Source organism: Balaenoptera borealis (genome assembly GCF_965194805.1).
Source record: "Balaenoptera borealis genome assembly, chromosome: 16".
Lineage (NCBI taxonomy): Eukaryota > Metazoa > Chordata > Mammalia > Artiodactyla > Balaenopteridae > Balaenoptera > Balaenoptera borealis.
This window is the reverse complement of record NC_138872.1, coordinates 7,145,046-7,169,536: the sequence shown is the minus strand read 5'-3', so window position 1 is coordinate 7,169,536 and position 24,491 is coordinate 7,145,046. Positions and strand designations below refer to the sequence as shown.

Below are 24,491 nucleotides of genomic sequence, written 5' to 3'. Positions count from 1 at the left end.
AGTCATGTACCAAAATGTTCATTGCAGCTCTATCTACAATAGCCAGGACATGGAAGCAACCTAAATGTCCATCGACAGATGAATGGATAAAGAAGATGTGGCACATATATACAATGGAATATTACTCAGCCATAAAAAGAAATGAAATGGAGGTATTTGTAATGAGGTGGATGGAGTTAGAGTCTGTCATACAGAGTGAAGTAAGTCAGAAAGAGAAAAACAAATACAGTATGCTAACACATATATACGGAATCTAAGGGAAAAAAAAAAAAAAAAAGGCCATGAAGAACCTAGTGGCAAGACGGGAATAAAGACACAGACCTACTAGAGAATGGACTTGAGGATATGGAGAGGGGGTGGGGTGAGATGTGACAGAGTGAGAGAGTGTCATGAACATATATACACTACCACATGTAAAATAGATAGCTAGTGGGAAGCAGCCACATAGCACAGGGAGATCAGCTTGGTGCTTTGTGACCACCTAGAGGGGTGGGATGGGGAGGGTGGGAGGGAGGGAGATGCAAGAAGGAAGAGATATGGGAACATATTCTATATGTATAACTGATTAACTTTGTTATAAAGCAGAAGCTAACAAACCATTGTAAGGCAATTATACTTCAATAAAGATGTTTAAAAAAAAAAATGAAATTCATTTTTTCCAAATCACAAAATTAACACAAGAAGAGAAATTAAATTAAATCTGTGCTGTGCAATTAAGTAAAAATATTTTTTTCACATTATTTCTCTAGAGTTAATGAAAGGTTAACTGTGCAACAAGGAACCCTCCTTCTGTCTATAAAGATGCTCCATGGAATTATGGGGCCATTCTCCAAAGGCTGGGTTGGGGGAACCCTGGGAGGGCTCAAGAGAGGCTGGTGCTGCCTGAAGCTTTTCAGCCAAGCCCCCTGAAAGCATCCTACCCTCATCTTGTATTCCAAGTCATAACAGGTGCCTAGCATGGGATAGAGGGAACTGAGGTTTGTTGAATGTATTTAATGCATCTATAACATAACAGACATATGTGTTGTTTCATTTAATCCTAGTACTGCCCTACCAGGCAGTTATGACTATCTCCTTGATGATAATGAAAATGGAGGGAGGCTAAGCTATTGCTACTTTCCCGAGGTCACAAAGCTGGTAAGTGACAGGAAACAGTTCATCCCAGGTTGGCCTGACCAGGACTTACCTGCCCATTCTATCATGGGGGCTCTAAACCTGAGACACTGCATGCTCTGGCCATCACCTTCCTCAGTGTCCTCATGTTGAACCACACTACCTTTTACTCCTCACTTTCTTGTCCAAGAATTGGCAAACTAAGGCCAAATCCAGCCTACTGACCATTCTTGCAAATAAAGTTTTATTGGCACACAGCCACCCCATTCATTTACAGTACGTATTGTCTAGGCCTGCTTTTGCTCTGCAACTACAGAGTTGAGTAGCTGAGATAGACAGGGCTGCTGCACAGCCCATAAAGATTAGAACATTTATTATCTGGCTTTTAAAAAAATTTCTCCATTTTATTCTGATATGTACTAAATATGCAATATGCTTTACATAACTCTAAATACACCTAACATTTTCTTCTAACACAGTATTTTTTTTTAACATCTTTATTGGAGTATAATTGCTTTACATTGTTGCATTAGTTGCTCCTGTATAACAAAGTGAATCAGCTATACGTATACATATCGAAACAGTGGTTAGATGCCATGAAGTACGTAGCAATGCCTTAACTGTATGCGTGTTGTCAGGCCCCAGGGCCTCTTCCATCCTTGTCAAGGGGAGTGCTAACCTTCTCTCCTTTCATACAACACTGTTATCTGGCTTTTTACAGAAGTAGTTTGCCAGTCCCTGCTCTTGTCATATTGGCCTCCTCTCTGCCCCAAGATCAGGCCAGTCCTTTTCTCTTGCTTTAATCCTCCCCAAACGCTACTCCTGTTGCCTGGAGTCACTTTCCCTGTATCTTCCTGTGGGGACTCTTGCTCATCTTTCAGGCCTTGCTTCAAATGTCATTTCCCTCAGGGAACTCTGCTGAGCACCCCAGCTAAGCAGTCCTAACTTCATTCCTTGACCTCATTGTTGTATGTGTTTATGTGCTTTTTTTGCGTCGCCAGCCCTAGAATAGAGCTCCCCATTGGTAAGGATGGTATCTATTCATTCATCTCTCACACCCAAGGTCTAGCAGACTATCTGTCACGGAGCAGATGCTCATATAACAAATGAACATTCTAGAAGAAATTCGGGAGAAGATAAACTGTAGCCGGGAATCTTCTCTCTGACTTACTCCAGGAAAGCTCTTCCCTGTTTAAAATAAGAAATACTCTTTTCAGAACCACCGTTACCTAGAGATACAAAACTAGATAGAGTTAAAAATATATTTATAGTTGTAGGAACAGATGTGATTAAGCTGTTGTTCAAAAGGATTAAGCTGAGCAGAAGCAAGAAGAACTACAATCCTGCAGCCTGTGGAACAAAAACCACATTCACAGAAAGATAGACAAGATGAAAAGGCAGAGGGCTAAGTACCAGATGAAGAAACAAGATAAAACCCAAGAAAAACAACTAAATGAAATGGAGATAGGCAATCTTCCAGAAAAACAATTCAGAATAATGATAATGAAGACGATCCCGGACCTCGGAAAAAGAATGGAGGCAAAGATCGAGAAGATGCAAGAAATGTTTAACAAAGGTCTAGAAGAATTAAAGAACAAACAGAGATGAACAATACAATAACTGAAATGAAAAATACACTGGAAGGAATCAATAGCAGAATAACTGAGGCAGAAGAACAGATAAGTGATTTGGAAGACAGAATGGTGGAATTCACTGCTGCGGAATAGAATAAAGAAAAAAGAATGAAAAGAAATGAAGACAGCCTAAGAGACCTCTGGGACAACATTAAACGTAACAATATTCACATTATAGGGGTCCCAGAAGGAGAAGAGAGAAAGGACCCGAGAAAATATTTGAAGAGATTATAGTCAAAAACTTCCCTAACATGGGAAAGGAAATAGCCACCCAAGTCCAGGAAGCGCAGAGAGTCCCATACAGGATAAGCCCAAGGAGAAACACGCCGAGACACATAGTAATCAAATGGGCAAAAATTAAAGACAGAAAAATTATTGAAAGCAGCAAGGGAAAAAGGACAAATAACATACAGGGGAACTCCCATAAGGTTAACAGCTGATTTCTCAGCAGAAACTCTACAAGCCAGAGGGGAGTGGCATGATATACTTAAAGTGATGAAAGGGAAGAACCTACGAGCAAGATTACTCTACCTGGCAAGGATCTCATTCAGATTCTATGAAGAAATAAAAAGCTTTACAGACAAGCAAAAGCTAAGAGAATTCAGCACCACCAAACCAGCTCTACAACAAATGCTAAAGGAACTTCTCTAAGTGGGAAACACAAGAGAAGAAAAGGGCCTACAAAAACAAACCCATAACAATTAAGAAAATGGTCATAGGAACATACATGTCAATAATTACCTTAAACGTGAATGGATAAAATGCTCCCACCAAAAGACACAGGCTTGCTGAATGGATACAAAAACAAGACGCATATATATGCTGTCTACAAGAGACCCACTTCAGACCTAGGGACACATACAGACTGAAAGTGAGGGGATGGAAAAAGCTATTCCATGCAAATGGAAATCAAAAGAAAGCTGGAGTAGCAATACTCATATCAGATAAAATAGACTTTAAAATAAAGAATGTTACAAGGGACAAGGAAGGACACCACGTAATGATCAAGGGATCAATCCAAGAGGAAGCTATAACAATTATAAATATATATGCACCCAACATAGGGGCACCTCAATACATAAAGCAACTGCTAACAGCTCTAAAAGAGGAAATCGACAGTAACACAATAACAGTGGGGGACTTTAACACCTCACTTACACCAATGGATCATCCAAACAGAAAATTAGTAAGGAAACACAAGCTTTAAATGACATGATAGACCAGATAGATTTAATTGATATTTATAGGACATTCCATCCAAAAACAGCAGATTACACTTTCTTCTCAAGTGCTCATGGAACATTCTCCAGGATAGATCACATCTTGGGTCACAAATCAAGCCTCAGTAAATTTAAGAAAATTGAAACCATATCAAGCATCTTTTCTGACCACAACGATATGAGATTAGAAATCAATTACAGGGAAAAAAATGTAAAAAACACAAACACATGGAGGCTAAACAATACATTACTAAATAACCAAGAGATCACTGAATAAATCAAAGAAGAAATCAAAAAATACCTAGAGACAAATGACAATGAAAACTTGATGATGCAAAACCTATGGGATGCAGCAAAAGCAGTTCTAAGAGCGAAGTTTATAGCTATACAAGCCTACCTCAAGAAAGAAGAAAAATCTCAAAGAATCTAACGTTACACCTAAAGGAACTAGAGAAAGAAGAACAAACAAAACCCAAAGTTAGCAGAAGGAAAGAAATCATAAAGATCAGAGCAGAAATAAATGAAATAGAAACAAAGAAAACAATAGCAAAGATCAATAAAACTAAAAGCTGGTTCTTTGAGAAGATTAAAAAAATTGATAAGCCATTAGCCAGACTCATCAAGAAAAATAGGGAGAGGACTCAAATCAATAAAATTAGAAATGAAAAAGGAGAAGTTACAACAGACACCCCAGAAATACAAAGCATCCTAAGAGACTACTACAAGCAACTCTATGCCAATAAAATGGACAACCTGGAAGAAATGGAAAAATTCTTAGAAAGGTATAACCTTCCAAGACTGAACCAGGAAGAAATAGATAATATGAACAGACCAATCACAAGTAATGAAATTGAAACTGTGATTAAAAATCTTCCTACAAACAAAAGTCCAGGGGACCAGATGGCTTCACAGGTGAATTCTATCAAATGTTTAGAGAAGAGCTAACACCTATCCTTCTCAAACTCTTCCAAAAAATTGCAGAGGAAGGAACACTCCCAAACTCATTCTATGAGGCCACAATCACCCTGATACCAAAATCGGACAATGATACTACAAAAAAAAGAAAATTACAGACCAGTATCTCTGATGAATATAGATGCAAAAATCCTCAAGAAAATACTAGCAAACAGAATCCAACAGCACATTAAAGGATCATACACTATGATCAAGTGGGATTTATCCCAGGGATGCAAGGATTCTTCAATATACGCAAATCAATCAATGTGATACACCGTATTAACAAACTGAAGAATAAAAACCATATGATCATCTCAGTAGATGCAGAAAAAGCTTTTGACAAAATTCAACACCCATTTATGATAAAAAAACTCTCCAGAAAGTGGGCATAGAGGGAACCTACTTCAACATAATGAGGCCATATATGACAAATCCACAGCAAACATTATTTTCAATGGTGAAAAACTGAAAGCATTTCCTCTAAGATCAGGAACAAGAAAAGGATGTCCACTCTCACCATTATTATTCAACATAGTTTTGGAAGTCCTAGACATGGCAATCAGGGAAGAAAAAGAAATAAAAGGAATACAAATTGGAAAAGAAGAAGTAAAACTGTCACTGTTTGCAGATGACATGATACTATTATACCTAGAGAATCCTAAAGATGCCACCAGAAAACTACTAGAGCTAATCAATGAATTTGGTAAAGTTGCAGGATACAAAATTAATGCACAGAAATCTCTTGCATTCCTATACACTAATGATGAAAAATCTGAAAGAGAAATTAATGAAATCCTCCCATTTACCATTGCAACAAAAAGAATAAAATACCTAGGAATAAACCTACCTAGGGAGACAAAAGACCTGTATGCAGAAATCTATAAGACACTGATGAAAGAAATTAAAAATGATACCAACAGATGGAGAGATATACCATGTTCTTGGATTGGAAGAATCAATATTGTGAAAATGACTATACTACCCAAAGCAATCTACAGATTCAATGCAATCCCTATCAAATTACCAATGCCATTTTTTACAGAACTAGAACAAAAATCTTAAAATTTGTATGGAGACACAAAAGACCCCAAATAGCCAAAGCAGTCTTGAGGGAAAAAAATGGAGCTGGAGGAATCAGACTCCCTGACTTCAGACTATACTACAAAGCTACAGTAATCAAGACAATATGGTACTGGCACAAAAACAGAAGTATAGATTAATGGAACAGGATAGAAAGCCCAGAGATAAACCCACACATATATGATCACCTTATCTTTGATAAAGGATGCAAGAGTATACAATGAAGAAAAGACAGCCTCTTCAATAAGTGGTGCTGGGAAAACTGGACAGCTATATGTAGAAAATGAAATTAGAACATTCCCTAACACTGTATACACAAATAAACTGAAAATGGATCAAAGACTTAAATATAAGGCTAGACCCTATAAAACTCTTACAGGAAAACATAGGCAGAACAGTCTGTAACATAAATCACAGCAAGAACCTTTTTGACTCACCTAGAGAAATGGAAATAAAAACAAAAATCAACAAATGGAACCTAATGAAACTTAAAAGCTTTTGCACAGCAAAGGAAATCATAAACAAGATGAAAAGACAGGGCTTCCCTGGTTGCGTAGTGGTTGAGAATCTGCCTGCCAATGCAGGGGACACGGGTTCGAGCCCTGGTCTGGGAAGATCCCACATGCCGCGGAGCAACTAGGCCCGTGAGCCACAATTACTGAGCCTGCGCGTCTGGAACCTGTGCTCCGCAACAAGAGAGGCCGCGATAGTGAGAAGCCTGCGCACTGTGATGAAGAGTGGCCCCCACTTGCCGCAACTAGAGAAAGCCCTCGCACAGAAATGAAGACCTAACACAGCCATAAATAAATAAATAAATTTAAAAAAAAAAGAAAAGATGAAAAGACAACCCTCAGAATGGGAGAAAATATTTGCAAACGAATCAATGGACAAAGGATTAATCTCCAAAATATATAAACAGCTCATGCAGCTCAATATTAAAAAAACAAACACCCCAATCCAAAAGTGGGCAGAAGACCTAAATAGACATTTCTCCAAAGAAGACATACAGACGGCCACGAAGCACATGAAAAGATGCTCAACATCACTAATTATTAGAGAAATGCAAATCAAAACTACAATGAGGTATCTATCACCTCACACCAGTTAGAATGGGCATCATCAGAAAATCTACAAACAACAAATGCTGGAGAGGGTGTGGAGAAAAGGGAACCCTCTTGCACTGTTGGTGGGAATGTAAATTGATATAGCCACTATGGAGAACAGTATGGAGGTTCCTTAAAGAACTAAAAATAGAACTACCATATGACCCAGCAATCCCACTACTGGGCATATACCCAGAGAAAACCATAATTCAAAAAGACACATGCACCCCAATGTTCATTGCAGCACTATTTACAATAGCCAGGTCATGGAAGCAACCTAAATGCCCATCGACAGACGAATGGATAAAGAAGATGCGGCACATATATACAATGGAATATTACTCAGCCGTAAAAAGGAACAAAACTGGGTCATTTGTAGAGACGTGGATGCATCTAGAGACTGTCATACAGAGTGAAGTAAGTCAGAAAGAGAAAAACAAATATCGTATATTAACGCATATATGTGGAATCTAGAAGAATGGTACAGATGAACTGGTTTGCAGGGCAGAAATAGAGACACAGATGTAGAGATCAAACGTATGGACACCAAGGGGGGAAAGCGGCAGGGGTGGGAGTGGTGGTGTGATGAATTGGGCGATTGGGATTGACAGGTATACACTGATGTGTATAAAATGGATGACTAATAAGAAAATAAATAAATAAACAACAAAAAAAGGATTAAGCTACTTTCCTAATTCTAATACGGACAGGTAGCCCCCAGGATCAGGTCCAGTTTTATTTCAAAAGTTGGCTTATTAGGTGTTTCTCCAAAGCTTCAATGTCATGGTGGTTAAATTCCACACCAACTCTCAAAAGTCTGTTTAATTAAGAAGACATTAATAATCTTAGTTGTTACAGGGAAAGGCAGACATTCGGGCGGGGCAAAAGAGAAGTTTCTGACATCTCCTTTCTCAGGTGGAAAGCAGACACCACAGGCATTTTTAAAAACAGATCAAAAGCTTATCTTATCTTGGTCAGTCTTTTCTACCTGACTTTGTGTACTTTTCTTACTTCCTAATCAGTCCCTTCCAGGCCCCCAAGAATGTATGATTTCATCTAGCAAATAGGAACTCAAGGATTTTACAGTTTAATGGAATAAAGTAAGTGTACATATCATTGTGGTGGGCAGTGTCCCCAGGGAAAATAATAGAAAAAGTGCAGCAACGGCTAAAAAAAACTACACTACAAAGTGGTTTAAAATGTAGGATTAGATTCAAATCCGTGTGTGTGTGTATGTGTGTGTGTGTGTGTGTATAGCACATATTTGGTTAATATTTTAGCATAAATCTTACATGCCTTATGTATAATTCTGCCCCAGTGTTTCCACTCAACAATATGTTGTTCTGAAATCTTAGATATCCTCCTCATTCTTTTTAACTGCTATATAGTATTCCTGATAACTTGATGAACACCCTAGTATTCTCTAAACACTTCAAGCTTCTGCTGCAATGATCCACATGGCAGTGGGAACTGAGGCAATTAGAGCAGGGGAAATAGTTCTAATTGAGAGCCTGTTCATAAGCTGGTTTTAAGTTAGGAACTGCATGTACTCAATGGACTTAAAATTTTAAAAAGCAATTAATACCTAAAATGAGAATATATAGTAGGGTATAGGGAAGAGTGTTATTACCAGACATAGCTGAAATATGGTTTATTGAAAAGAGATTAGATCATTTACATGTTTGGGCCCCGGAGATAAATCTGAAATGTTTAGCAGCAATAGAGCTTGGCAGAGAAATACTTTTCCAGCAAAATTCCGATATATTGTTAAATTCTGTTTTTCCCCCATGTTCTCACTCCCAGTGCTATCAGTATATCCTACTATCTTTTGTAAACACCTATATTATTGCACTGCCTTTATTTGATCACATGTCTGCATCCTTTAATCAATTTTGAAGGTTTATTCATTTCTATACCACCTGTATCTTATGGTGTACCTGCCATTCAAAAAAGCTTTGGGAGTGAATTAATTGATTAACTAATCAATGACTTCCTTAAAAATATTTGATTCACATGATAATCTCAGGGAGGTAGTTTGCTTTGGGATCAAGAAAAACTATTTTTGAAAATGCTCTGTCATTTACCATGTGTGTGACTTTGGGGAAAACAACCTCCCTAAGCCCCAATTTTCCACCTGTAAAACAGGTGTGGTAATAGCACCCTACTTTATATGAATGTTGCAAGGATTACATGAAATAATGCATCAGTATTGGTTATCTTTTGATGCATGATGAATCACCCCAAAATTGGCACCTTAAAACAATAAACATTTATTATTTCTCATGAATCTGGGTCAGTTGGTCTACGTTGGCCTCACTCACCTGTCTGACCATTGGCAGGCTGTGGGCTTAAGTGCCTGGGCTCTCCCCTGCATGGCTTTTCTAAAAGACTGTCTCGGTCTCATTCTCATGGTGGCCTTGGTGTCCAGGTAAAGCAGGAGAGTAAAAACCCAGATGTGCAAGCACTTTTCAAGCCTCTATTTGCATCATATGTGCTATTGTCTCATTTGCCAACTTGAGTCACATGTCTAGTCCCAGAATTCATGTGGAAGGGAATTATCCAAGGTGTGGATAGAGGTGATTATTGTGGCCATTTTGCAAACAATCTACCCCAGCATCAAAAGTGTTAGCACAGTGTCTGGCACATTAAACAAAAGAAAAATGTAATTAAGGTTAGCAATAATAATCATACCACAACTATTGTTACATGGAGAAACATTTTCTGTAAAGCGAATTATCATTATAAGCATCATTATTAAATGTAATTACTATGATACTTCCTTGGAATCCTTCTTAGCTTCTCATTGCTGTGTTCCAAGTCTGCTCCCTCCTCAGGAATCCATCACTTCTTTCACATCCAATTAACACTTCTTGTCAGCAGATGGTGATATTTATATCTTGAGATGGAATCTAAGTTTGGGTTCACCCCCAAATCAGAATCTGAACAAGGACTTGGAGGCAAGAGAAGCTGGGAAGCAGGAGAAAGGCAGAGTGAAATGGGGAAGGAGGAAAAGCCAACATAAGGACAAGTTCTCCATGACGTTGTTGTGAGGAAAGCAGATTAATTTCTTCAGAACCTCTGAGGAGCAGAAATCATGCTTCCCAATATTGTCTAGCCAAAGACTGGAGGTGGAGCATTTACCCTCTGACTCTTGCCTCGTGTTGGTTGAGGGTTGCTCGTGGGGCAGTAGGTCACACTCTCCCTCCCCATACCTGCTGGCTGTGCTTGCACATGGGCTTGGAGACTCTCAGGTCAGTCCTACAGCATACTTTACAGAGACTAGCGGGGTCCACTTGAGGTAGGACACTCTCTGTGGGAGGTGAGTTGGAAATGGCTACCACAACTACAGCTAAACTGAAAGTGGGCCAGAGAGATACAACAGAGGCACCACAAACATCACCTACACATGGTATCTAAACGTTGGAAGATTTGCAGATGGGAGCCTGACATCATGACTCCACCCCATGACTGAGCCTTCACTGCCCTCGAAGGCTTTCCACTGCTGGTACATTTCTGCCAACATTAGAAACACAACCAGGAAAATGATAGCAATGCTTGGCCCAGCAAGGAAGAAGCACAATCTAGTCAATAAGCTTCAGTTTGTTTCACAATTTAAGCTAGACAGTATTTGTTTCATGCAAGTCTGTCTTCAAAGATCTTCTGGGACACTTCACATGTTTAATGTTACAAATTCTAGTACCTATTTGTTCTTCTATTTGAACAGGTGTTTTTAAGAGACTGCCTCTCATACAAAGAACGCTGGCCATCAGGTTTTTCACACAAGCACTCAAAAAAAAAACCATGAAAAACCAAAGCTTAAGGTTGTGTTTATTCTAATAAGTAAGTTGGTACTTCAGGATTCAGAGTCATTTTCTTTCGTGCCTTTTAGCAATAGCAAGCAACAAAAACAATCTTGTCATGGCACATCCTTCATCAAGAGAGCCAATGAAAAATCCTCTGTATTTATGTGTCCTTATATTTTGAGTAAGATGATTTTAAATATAGGCATCATTGACATAGGAATGTCAGCTGTCCAGCTGTCTTTCATACACAAGGAACCTCACAGTTTAAAGATTCTATGCAGACTACTCATTCGTTTAAAAAGAAAGAAAGAAAAGAAAAGAAAGTCAGATTGGTTAAATTGGCAACATTGAACTGGTATCTTGACATCAGAACACAGAGTCAAAGGCAAAGGTGCCAGGCCATCCCAGGCACTTCCATCTTCTTCTCAGCTTGTATAGGATGGAGCATGTTTCCTTTCATAATTATTCACAGCTTAGGCATGTAGCACTTAAGCGCCTATGACTTGCTTGGAAGCCAGGAGGAACCAAGCTGGGCTGGGAGGGCTGTAAGATCAAGCCGTTTATGATTGCTCTTGGGACCTAGCTGATAAATAATGTACATAGCATCCCACTGATTCAAGGAGCACCGGGTTTGATCTTAGAAATTCTCTTACTGAATTTTTGTAAACAGATCTGAAATGATTTCTGAGAGACTGCATGCTTTTCCGTGCATTTTATTTAATACATAGGCACACATAGGTAGTCTGATAAAGGCATGTGTGTTTGTGTTATTTCTTTTTCTTTTCAATTGGACACAAGTATTTTTACCTCAAAGTAGTTTTAACCACAGATAGATGAAAAATGTGCTCTTGGGTTGCTCTTGTGATTTGATCTGAAATAAAAATAATGAAATTGCCTTGTCTTATGTAAATATGATTTTTTAACAAAGTGAAATATACTCAGATTCAAAAATACGGTATTATGATTCTAACAGTTACATTATACACCTGAAATCTCTGGTGATATTGATGGAAAGGAAAAGTACTAAAGAAAAAAGGTTTGAAAAAACGGGGTATGAAATTCTGCAATGATGCATAATCTCATAGACAAGAGCTCGGTACACCAGGCTGTGAACAGGGAATAGTTACTTCCGATTAACATGTCGACAAGATGCCATTCACATATTCTCTGGGCTGCGACCGACAGGCCATTTACTGGGGTTACATCTGAATTGTTCAAATGAGGAATCAGAGTCAACTAAGGCATTTTAACGCATTTCATGTAAGCAGTATTTTCCAGAAAGCACACTCGCGCACTCTGCAGTGGCTCTCCAAATGAAGGGCACACCCCGTAGAGCAGCACATGCCTCCACTCAACAGCACTTAGTCTCTGCCAAAGGAAGATGGCACAGACGAACGAACTGGATCTAAAACTTTACTAATGAGATACTTTACATTCTGGTTTTCAGACTAAATGTTCTAAGGTTGATGTGTGTTTTATACTCAAGGTACCTTTTAATTCAGACTAACCACATTTTAAATGCTCAATATCCACGTGGGGCTAGTACCTAGCATATCAGACAACACAGGTCTAAAAAACTCTAGGTCATCATTCCTGAAAGAAAAGCTTCATCTGTTAAAAAAAAATAATATAATAAGAGTAGCAGTAATAATAACAACAGCTAACACTGGTATGGTGCTCATTATATGTCCTGTTCTAAGCACTTCACAGGTATGAATTCATTTACTCTTCACAATTATGCTATGAGGATAGCAACATGCCTAACAGATGAAGAACATAAGACAAAGGAAGGTTAGTACTTGTCCAAGGCCACAATGAGACCAGAATCTCAGAACATACTAAAAAATCCAGGATGGAAGAGAGATGGAAGGGAAATGCACTAATTGCCTCATTTTCCTACAAAAGGAGTCAGTGAATATTATTTTATTCTGAAGTTGTTGATACATGTAGGATTCAAATATGCTAATTCAAGAAATAAAAGTAGCATTAAGATACTTCCAAAATGCTGGAGGGGATACATGTGGGAAAATATTGATATTAGAGTATACTATAGAAAAGAAAAGGATACAGCAAGGAGACAGACTGAGCCTATACTGATGACAGAAATAAGAACAATGAATGTCTCAACCACAATAAATAGAATTTTGTATTAATCAAGAAGACTTTCAGAGTTAGCCAAAAAATTAAAATATATTGTACTACAAAATATATAGTAAAACAAAGTGACTCAAGTTTTTTGTTTTTTGTTTTAAATAAAAGGATGGGGGAAATATGCCAGAGAAATAGAAAAAAACAAACAAACTTGGGATCAGAGCATCAGGCCTGATATCACTGACTGCAGTTTAAAGAAGGAAAGCACTGAACAAAGGGAAAAGTCAAGTTGGTGATTTAAAATAGAAAAAAACTATATATACTAAATTAAGGAGCATTGAAATGTATAAAACAGTGTTCTGCAAATTTTAGTAATTCACATTCTTGTTCCATGAGTTTTTGCTACATCTTCATAAAATTTATAATATGCTTAATATGATTTCTTTAAATTGAATTTTTTAATTAAATAAAAACATTTTAAACAGAAGCTCTACATCAGTATCAAAAATACAAAACCAATTTCTAGTGCTATAAAAAAAGGTTACTATTAAACAAACCAAAACAATACGTTAGTGAATTTCTGCAGATGCTATTGTCTCTGAAGAAACAGGAGGAAATAGCACCCTCAAACTGGATAATAAAGGAGTTTTGAAAAAAGACTGTTTACAAAGCTGTGGGCTGGTGGGGCAAGTTTAGAAATCAACAAGGAATAGTGCAGTGCCATGGAGATAGCAACAGCTGGGAGCAGTTACCAGGCCTTGACCGGACGGAGCAAAGAAATGGAGTGATAACTAGACACAGAATGAACAGCTCTAGGGGGAGGACCAAAAGATAGGAGCTACTGCATTTGGTGATGGAATGAAGCCAACCTGAAGTAACCCAGCAGAAAAGGAGCCAGGGAAACAAAGACCCTTACCTCACAATTCTCCAGTCTCTTGCCATTGCCCTGTTGGTGGGATCCAACAGAAACACAGAGGACAAGGAAATCAGATTATTCAAGACATACTGATCACCTCCTAGGGCAGAGATCAAAGGAAAGAGGGGTGGAGAACATATGCACACGGGCAAACAAGATGCACAGAATATCTCCATATTCTGCTTAATATTCTCACCTGAGTGGCCTTCTCTATTATCACATGGAATTAGCAGAGTTAGCAAAGTCATAAAAATATGCTAACACCACTGAGTTGAGATTTTCTTCTATCATAATGAAAACTTGAAGACAAATGAAAAATAAATAACATCCTCACCACGTAATCCAATGTTATTCATACTATGTCCTTTAAAACATCCCATCTTACATCACCTTTTAAGAATTCCACACCTTGGAATATGTATTAAGCCTTTGAGATATAGCAAGAGCACAAAAATCATATAAATATACTAGTCATTGGAAGCATCATGAGAACATTCCATCCTTAACAAATCAGAAAGTTATAAAAGAAAAGTTAAATATAGACAAATCTGAATAACAGAGTCCACAGGTATAGAATTTAAATATTGCTATAAAAAGATACAAAATGTAGCTGCTTCTTAAGTGTGCATGGGTTATTTACAAATACTGATCATAAGTTAGACTCAAAGCAAATTCAAAATTCAAAAAAAATAGAAATAAGATATAGTCACCCACAGTTCCCAACAATAATGCAGTACACCCAGAAATACATAACTGAAGAAACCAAATCTCTCAACCCCTGGAAATTTAAAGTGTAGGATGATGCCAAAGATTTCCTAAAAAAAAGCAAAAAAGAAAAGGCAAAATCATAAACATTTTCCTTACCCAAAAAGAGAAGGAACAAAAATGGACAGCATGTTCAACATAAAAACATAAGAAAAAGAACTCAAAGAAAAAGTTAAGGCAAGCCGAACAATAGAATTAATACACACAAAAACAAATTCATTTGTAGGAAAGCAGAAAAAGTAGAAATGACCACTGCATGAAATAATTGAAAAGAAGAAAAATTGAGTTAATACATATAAAAGCACTCATTCATGTGTTGGGAAATAGAAAAAATAAAATTGATAAATACATAAAAATAATTCTTTGAATAAAAAACAAACTACTTTATTAATAAAAAAGAATACATTAACATCCAAACCTAAGGATGTGAAAAATGGAACTGACTAAAAGGATTCTAAAAGAATATTTCCTCTAATATATGCTAATAAATTTGAGAATGTGAATAGACCGTTTTCTATAAATATAAAAGTACTGTACTGCAAATTGACTCAACAAAAGATAGAATACTTGAATAGACCCAAAACCAAGGAAGAAATTGAGACAATTGTCAAAGATCTGCATCTCAATAAAGTTCCAGACAATTTCATGCATGAATTCATTCAAACCTTCAAGAAACAGATAATTCATGAGCTTTTTAAATTGTCCTAAAGCATGAAGTTAGAATTAATGCTTCCTAATTCTTTTCACAAAACCACGATAGCATAAATACCTAAGCTTGACAGGGATAGCACTGAAAACAAAACCTATAAACCAAAGCCATGAATATTGATTCAAGAGTCATAGAGTTTCAGCAAGCAGAATCCACACTACATTTAAAAAATAATACACTGAACTAAGTGGGTTTTAGTTCAGATATTCAAGAACAATTCAATGTTAGAAAAATATCATTTTAATTCAGCATATAAATAGGCAGAAAAGAAAGTAATAAAATAATACGGTTATCCATATAACCATAAGTGCCAAAAACTTATCTGGTAGAATTCAGCAGCCAATTCTATGTTTATTAATATAAAAACATAATGTCATTTACTATAAAGCAGATCTAGCTGCTAAAATTTTAAAGAGATACAAATAAACTCTCAATCAGTTACTAAAGAATGAATCACGATGATTTGTTTCCATATCAACAGCTTTCAATTTTGACAGGAGAGCGTCACTTGCTTTTGGAAGAAAAAGGGAAGTCTGAATAGGAAAGTGTGGACTTCAGAATTTGACAAACACAGGCGCAAATATGGTTCAGCCAGGTATTGGCAGGGTGATCATGACCAATTATATAATCTGCCCAGGTCCCAGAGTTTATTAAAGCGACATGAGGGCAATAAATCATATCTTGCCAGGTCACTCTGAGGAGTACAAATAAAATATTCAGACTAGTCAGTACACAGTAGGTGCTGAATAACTTCTCCCTTCAGTGCCCTTGTTGCCAGCTCTGGTACTAATAATTTGCACAATTCGCATTTGAATCTGAGCTTACACGGGAAGTATTTTCTTAGAAGACCCTCACCCGCCCACTACCTCTATTTACAGAGAAAGCATCACAGGTTACTGTATTTTCCCATTATAAAATAATTCTTGCTTATTTGGAAAAATTGGGGAAAAAATGAAAATACACAATATAGAGTTAAAGTTTCTCATCATTCTCTCTCATAGGCATCGTTACATTTTAACGTATATCCTTCTATGCTTGGGATCATACTTGGAATTGTAATTTTAAATAACATTTTAAAATAGAACTTTAAAGTCTTCAGTGGAAAAGTACATAAATTGAAAACCTCATTCCACATGTAATTTTACAGCTACCCATCCATTTTCCAACATCATAACTGGCAGCGTTTTTGATCTGATCAAAAGTCATAGACTATGAACTACAGTCTGTCAATTTTTATAAACTCGTATCATTGGTCAAATGTGGAAATGGTTCAAGACCATTTCAATGCCTTTCAGGGTCTCTTACTGGTGGCTCACTCACAACCATTATCAAGTAGGAAGGACAACAGACACAATGGCTGGAATAGAATCCTGCCTGATGCCATGGGGTAAAGCTTCATTATTTATCAATCTAACAAAAAGTGAAGTGAAAGTTGGACACTTTCCAGTTAATTTCATCAATGTAGACAACTCAACTGTATATTTGAGTTCCTCTGTGGCAAGTAACACAAATGAATTCTTGTGTTTCCTTGAACCTTGAATTATCTGGTGAAACTGTCCATACAGCTGAGATTAACCATGTAATGGCCAACATTCCAGTTTCCACTGGGCTGTTGAAAACTTCACTACACTGATAGTACCCCAAGGCTTTTGTCTGTTCAACCTTTTTATGTTGCCTATAGTTAAAGTTGGCTGCAGTTAAACACAAGATTGTCTAAAAAGCTCATTACTGTCCTTGTTTAGCTGCCTAATTTCCTTCCATTTATATGTTCTTAGAGCCTTTCCAAACCACTTTTTCCTAGCTAATTTGGGAAACACACTTTACAAAGAGCAGGTAATTTTAAAAGCATCATTCTAATGTTGGTCTTTCATTATTTCTCTAATAAACAACATAATTGGTACCGGCTGAGGCCACCTACAGATCAACCTTTAGACAAACCTTGTATATTCAAGTTATAAAACTTCTTCCTGAGCCCAACTGCATTCTCTTAGGTGAAAATTTGAGAAAGATTAAAGTTGTAAGATTTCTTTTTTCCTTGCTTCCATCGCCCCCCACTCCAACCCCTGTAAAACGTCATTTATCAGTTCATGTCCTGGAGAAGCAGACATAATTGCAGGAGCTCTAAGAAATAAAGGGAAGACTCTGTCACATCCTATTTTTATCAACTTTGTTTTGAAAGCTTTCGATGTGTAACTTCTTTTATTAAATGATTTTATGCATATGTTCTCTACGAGAGGAGAATAAGATGCATGTATGCTGTCCGTTGTATCTAGGGTGCCATTTGGAGAATCAACCTCAATTAAATCTAATTACATTCCCCTTCAACTAGAAAAGCATGAAAACGGTCCATAAAATAAAACTTTATTTTAATTGTAAGTCAATTACATTGTCAAGTCACAGAAAAAAATATTAAATGGGTAGGACAGAGACATCCTACATGTGCCATGGACTGCCATGCAAAGAGGTTTACTAGTAGTGGATTGATTTTTAAATCCACATTCTAGTGTTATCCAAACTGTCGTTCCACCATTGAACTAATACCATTGTGTCCAATGGAGACACAATCTCATGTTGAAAAGACCTCCTTGTTGTGTAGAATGCAGGATGAAGCATTCATACAAACCAGTCATCCAAGGGAACAGACAAGACAGGGATTCTCTTAAATTCAGATAACCAGCCTGATCTGAAATTGTGGCTAAAAACAACACTCATGATTTTTATAGACATTTGTGATCTTTCATAGGTTTCTGGGGAATAACCCCATAAAATAATCCCAAGAGAATGGGATACTGGGATTGGTCAGGTCCAAGTCACACAATCCCTCCAGCAACTAAGGGTGGAGTCAACTTCCCCCAAAGCACCTGGGCCAAGAGTCACGAGAGGGCATCCCAGAGGAATACAGCACATTGTTAATGTTATCAAAAGTGGGGTCCGGCTGCTCACCACTCTAAAGCCAATAAAGAGGCAAGGTTGGTGGAAAGGAAAATTTGCTTTATTTAAGCGGCTGGCAACCCGGGCCAGGGGTGGGGGCCAGGGGTGGACTCGTGTCCAAAGGCCACCTCCCCCGCACTGACAATCAATGGGCAAGAGCTTTTATAGATGGAGGGAGGGGGCTACATGCAGAAACGGCACAGGCAGCTCTGACCGTCGTCTTGAGACTGGTCATGCGGTGGTCTGATCAGCGTCATCCTGATTGTTTTGAGTACAGTTAATCTTGAGTTCCAGGGTCGGTTTATTCTCGTTTCTTTGAGGCCAGTTCTCAGAATTGTGGCAGCTTATGTCATGGCTACAGTCTGGTCATCGTGTAGTTAAATTCTTCCACCTGTTGGGGGTTTCAGTATCTATAACACAGCTCACGGGATATGGCTCAGAATATTATCTATAGCCCTTGAGGAGGAACTAAAGGTCCTTGACTTTGCTTAATGACTAACTATTATTATTTGGTCTTGTTGGACTGTTTTCCTTTGCTTCTGCATTTTCTCACTTCTCTAATTAACCTTATTCTTTGGCTAAAGTTTTTCTACAAACAAAAGGCAGGCGGAGGACATGGGCGGGAAGGACCTTAGGGTGCTGCTCTGTTTCATTAACAGAGGAAATGTGAGTGGATACACGTAGCATAAACGGACTTCTACTATCTCAGATACTCTAAAATTGTTCCCTTGATTAAAAGTAGTAATGGATATTTTAGTTCTTGGATATTACTTCTCTCTCCAAGGCACTTTAGTGGAACTAGTCTATTTTATAAGATTAAATGAAACAGCTTTCTAGTAATAGTTCTCTTATTTATTGTGAAAGTATTATTGAAGGCATTTTTTGGTATATCTCACACTTCCCTTTGTTTTACAGAATCCATATGAGAACTTTTTATCTGCTGTTAACATCAATTATTGTTATGCTTCTTCTGAGAAATATGCTCAATTCTATCTTCTGGAAACTGTAACTTGTGTGACCAATTATGTTTCCTAACGTTTCCTTATTTTTACCTCTGAGAGAATATAGGGCTCTACCCTTAGCAAACAAATGTACAGAAAACATACACTGGATGATGATGATGATGATTGTTATTATATAGGTTCACTTTTTTCTTTCCTGTCTACTTGTAATTGGAATTAGTTCAGTGCATTTTATATATTCTTATAAGGTACAGCTCATATTTCCCAGAACAAGGAGTGATATAAATATATCCAGAGTAACAAAGTCAGTAGCTTATAGGAGCCAAGCAAGTGATGGAAATGGTGAAGCATCCCACGTGGGGACTAGCAAAGAGCATGCGCGCCTCTTCTAAAGGAACAGCCGTCCTTGAGGTCCAGCCACTTGGCACCCCAAGGAAAAGGGAGACCAACATGGCCACATCTTTCAAGAGAAACCAGCACTTCATCCTAGCCCTATACTGCCTTCACAGACATAACATTGGTGGGTAATACAGAAAGTTAAAGCTACTCTTAGCCATTTATTTTTGTCTTTATTAAAAGCATAACAAATTAGAAATATTTGGTTTATTAAAGCGGAAAAGAGATTGGTGGAAAGGGTATTAGCTAGCTCATGGTGTCAACAAGGAGTTGGCAGAGCTGGGCTGGGAAAATGGACCCGAGCTAAGGGTTAGAGTTGGAGCACAAACCTGATTACACGGTGGGAAAGCCCTGGTCCTGCCACCATTGCACGCTCACTAACATGCTGCTGGGCTCTGTCGCCACCATCACCCCGAACGCTGGGCACGGGACACTGTCTCCACCTTACAGATGAATCCCAAATGCATCCTGCCTCTTCTGGGAGCATTTAGTAGCTGAGCTTAGCCGTATGCTCAAGACAAAGCTGCCAGGGATGAATGAGAACGTGTGTCTGAGCTTTCATCATCCAGTGATTTTCTAGACACAGGACAGGAGTTCACATGCTTGGCATGCACGAGCAAAAGGGCAAATATCTGCTATATATCCCGAGAGCAATATCCAATTAACAGTTTCTTGAAACTGTTAATAAAAAATCCTATTTAATAAAATCCTATTTAATCCATAAAAAAAATCCTATTTTATGTTAAGTGATATTTTTCTTTTAAAACATCCAATTTACTATGCTTTTAATAAAGAGGAAGTAAGATCAGTTGTGTCTTTGGGATCACTGCTTTTTATTCATTAGTGTTAAGGTTCTACCTTTGAAAGTTACACAGGGTCATAAAATAATAATACATCCCTTGTTTGGGAGGTTAGACAAAAATTTACTGGTCTCCCTGTGGGAGGTAAAAATAAGATTATCTAGATGACCAAGCAAAAGCCTTACAGCCACCTTTGGGGAGAACCAACCGGGAGGCCTCAGTGACAGCCTCCAGGTGGTATCAAAATCCAGTAGCTCAACCTTTTTAGGTTAGAATCACTGGGGAAGATTGAAAGGGTTTAAAAGTGCTGATGCCCAGGCCATCCCCAGAGCCTGGGATATAACCTGCCTAGAATGAGGTCCAGCATCACTTTCTGTTCAGTGCTCTTCAGGTGCTTTCCTGGTTGAGAACTACTGTCCTGAGACCAAGAAGGAGCAACTAGTCCCACAAACAAAGACAAAGGGGAAAAGAAGTTTCTGTCGGGGGGGGGGGCACAAGATATCATCTTTTCAAAAACATCCATCCCCCTGGCATGAAATTAGAGCCCTTTATTTGGGATGGGACGAATGGGATGACAAGTTTTATCAAGTCCAGAGGATGGGTAGCGACTGCTGAGCGCTGATGTAAAAATGATAATAATTGTGAGGCTGGAGTGACGCCAAACAGGAGAAAGGACAGTGACCGAGGCTGCCATGGGTGCAGGGAGAGCAGCTCCAGCAGGGAGAGCAGGTGTGTGCCACCCCTGAGTTACAGCATCTTCCACAAACGGGCTCAGGACCTCTGAAGGACACCGTGACTAGCTCTGACACAGCAGAGAATCTGGCTCTGTGAGAATGAGGCCAGAGGCAAGTCGAGGTTTTGAAAGAGAAGCAAGTCAGAAAAGAACCACAGCAGGGTCCTCAGAGTGTGACCTAGAGACTCCTGGAGGTCTTCCTTTTAGGAAGTCCCCGAAGTCAAAACTAGGTTCATAATAACGTGGAGATGCCATTTGCTCTTTTCACTGGATTGACGTTTGCACGGGTGGTACACAAGCAATAAGTCAATGCAATGGCACTAAATCAGGGCAGTGGATCAAACAGGACTAGGAGTCACTGTGCCCTTCACTTCTAAGTGCTCAGAGTAAAATATACATTTTATAGATACTATCCATGTACATACGTGTGTGTGTATTCTGCCGCCCTGTGTACATGTGTCTATCGGTCTATCCATCCATCTGTCTCTGAGAGTGAGTGCTTCCTTAAATTTTGTACCGTAGGCACCTCCCTTGCTTTACTCTGGGTCACACCCTGTTTTCTTCAGAGCACTTAACCACCATCTGAGATTATCTTGAATATTTACTTATTTTCTCCACCTTCAGTTTGTTAGATTTCAATTACCGCTTATGGGAGATTGATTACAAAAATGTCCCAAATTATCCCCTTTCCTGGGACCATGTCCTTTGCACCTCCTCCCAAAAGAGGTAGAATCTATTCCCTCACCCCGCTGAATTCAGGCTGGCCGTTGATTTGCTTTAGCCAACGGAATGCAGAAGAATGATAGTGAGTCAGTTCTCAGCATGGGTTCAAGGACTTCCCACTCTTTCTCTTGGAACTCGGATTTTACGAGAACAAGCCCTGCTAAGTTGAGGATAAAAGACCCCGCACAAGAGAGACCAGCTGTCCCAGGCAAGGCCATCCTAGACCAGGCGGCAGCTAGCCACCTTCAAACACATGAGAGAGCCCAGCCAAGATCAGCTGAGCTGCCTACCCTCTCTGGGGCTGACTTCAGGTGTATGAATGAGCCCAGGTGGGAGCAGCAAACAACCCAGATGCCCTGTAGATTCATGAGCAATAATAAATGCTTATTGTTTTAGGCAGCTTTTTCGTTATTGTCGATGATGACTCAGCATTATTGTGGCAATAGACAATAGATTCACCCCTCTATTCCAAGGACCGAGAGTGGTGCTTGATACTTAGAAATATATTTGGATAAACCCCCAAAATTGGTGGATGTTAGAAAGAATGAAAAATGAACTAAAAAAACCCCACCTCTTTATACACTAGCCCAATTACATTTTCTCAGCTTGGTCTAGAACTAACCTCAACAATATAATAAGTTTGTTCATGCAATTAATTCAGTTCTTCTGGACATCCACACCAATTACTGGAAAAGACAAAAACCAACTTTAGAATAGACATTTCTACTAAATAAAAAGTATTCAAGGGGCTTCCCTGGTGGCGCAGTGGTTGAGAATCTGCCTGCCAATGCAGGGGACTCGGGTTCGAGCCCTGCCTGGTCTGGGAGGATCCCACATGCCGCGGAGCAACTGGGCCCGTGAGCCACAACTACTGAGCCTGCGCGTCTGGAGCCTCTGCTCCGCAACAAGAGAGGCCGCGATAGTGACAGGCTCGCGCACCGCGATGAAGAGTGGCCCCCACTCGCCGCAACTGGAGAAAGCCCTCACACAGAAACGAAGACCCAACACAGCCAAAAATAAACATAATAAATAAATAATAAATAAAAATTAAAAAAAAAAAAAAGTATTCAAGTATTTATATCTACTCTCTCTCCCTGCAGAGTCTATAAATACACCAGCCCAGACAAGCTTTACTGGTGTTAGCTGAAGCAGACTGCAGCTAAGAGACAACTGTGGTTTTCCACTTCCCTTTGAGCCACTGCTCATACAGAATGAAGAATCCCCGGTTTCGTTTCTGCCTAATCATTTATTGTAATGCTGAAGGGAAGAAAATAAATCTTGGAAACTTTGACCAAAATCAGTTTAGTTTTTGCATTATCACAGCAGGAGAGGAAAACATGGGTTTTCATTTTTAAGGATAATCTCTCTTAAAGTGTGTACAAGAACTAGCTAAGTCTAAATAATATTAGGAACATTTGAAATGTTTTAAAATGGATTCAGGGCTGCACTGGTTTCTGCCTTTAGATCATAAAGTCCGTTGGCTGCCAACTTTCATCTGCTCTCAGCAGTTGCAAAGGCGCTGAATACTCTGCAAATTGTAGATGCCATTGACTAATTCAGAGAAATTCCTGGCTTAGAACTTTTACAAATGAAGTTACCACTTAAAGACTCCTGTTGTAGTTAAAAAAAAAAATTAACAAAATTAATATCTTCTTTGAATGCTATTATTGTTTTAATTAATTTCCATTCATAATGCACTATCAATTAAGTCAATTAAAATATTGGGCTTTTAATAATAATTGAATATTTCATACTGAAGTGAGTTTCTCTTTGTGCGTGTGCTAACGACCTTCATGCATCTATACGTATGTCATGAGTTGTTTTCTTTTTCCTCCCTTCCTTTCTCCTTCCCTGTCTTTTTTTTATTGAATTATAGTTGATTTACAATATTATATTAGTTTCAGGTATACAACATAGCGATTCAGTATTTTTATAGATTACACTCCATTTAAAGCTATTACACAATAATGGCTATATTTCCCTTGTTGCTTATCTATTTTATACATAATATAAATATCCTTGTTGCTTATCTATTTTATACATAGTAGTTTGTATCTCTTAATCCCACAGTCCTATCTTGCCCCTCCCCACCTCTCTCTGAGATAAAGAAGATGTGAGATATATAGATATACAATGGAATATCACTCCGCCATAAAAAAGAATGAAATTCTGCCATTCACAACAATGTGGATGGACCTAGAGAATATTATGCTTAGTGAAATAAGTCAGACAGAGAAAGGCAAATATTCTATGTTATCACTGATATGTGGAATCTAAAAAATAAAACAAACAAATGTGTCAATCAAAACAGAAACAGACTCACAGATATAGAGACCAAACTAGCAGCTCCCTATCTTTCTTCATCCCTCTCTCCTTCCTGCCAGCCTCTCTTTCCTCTCCCTCTTTTCTTTTCTCCCTTCATCCCCCCCCTTTCTTTTCTCTCTCTGCTTTTTCTTTCTTTTCTCCTCCCCTCTCCTCTCCTCTCTCATCCTCCTCTCTCCCTCCCAGCCCACACCCTTTGGTGGCCACTTCCTAAGAGCCAGTGGATAAGAAAG

The 24,491-nt window shown here is 38.5% G+C and overlaps 1 protein-coding gene across 1 annotated transcript in view; it reads right to left on the bottom strand.

Moving 5' to 3' along the window:
* Positions 1-6,861: 6,861 nt before the first annotated feature.
* Positions 6,862-24,491, bottom strand: part of CBLN4 (cerebellin 4 precursor) — a 331,585-nt gene continuing 313,955 nt past the window's right edge. Inside the window, exon 7 of the transcript XR_014236152.1 lies at positions 6,862-7,924. The gene's annotated coding sequence lies outside the window, so the exon portion shown is untranslated. The remainder of the gene's footprint in view (positions 7,925-24,491) is intronic.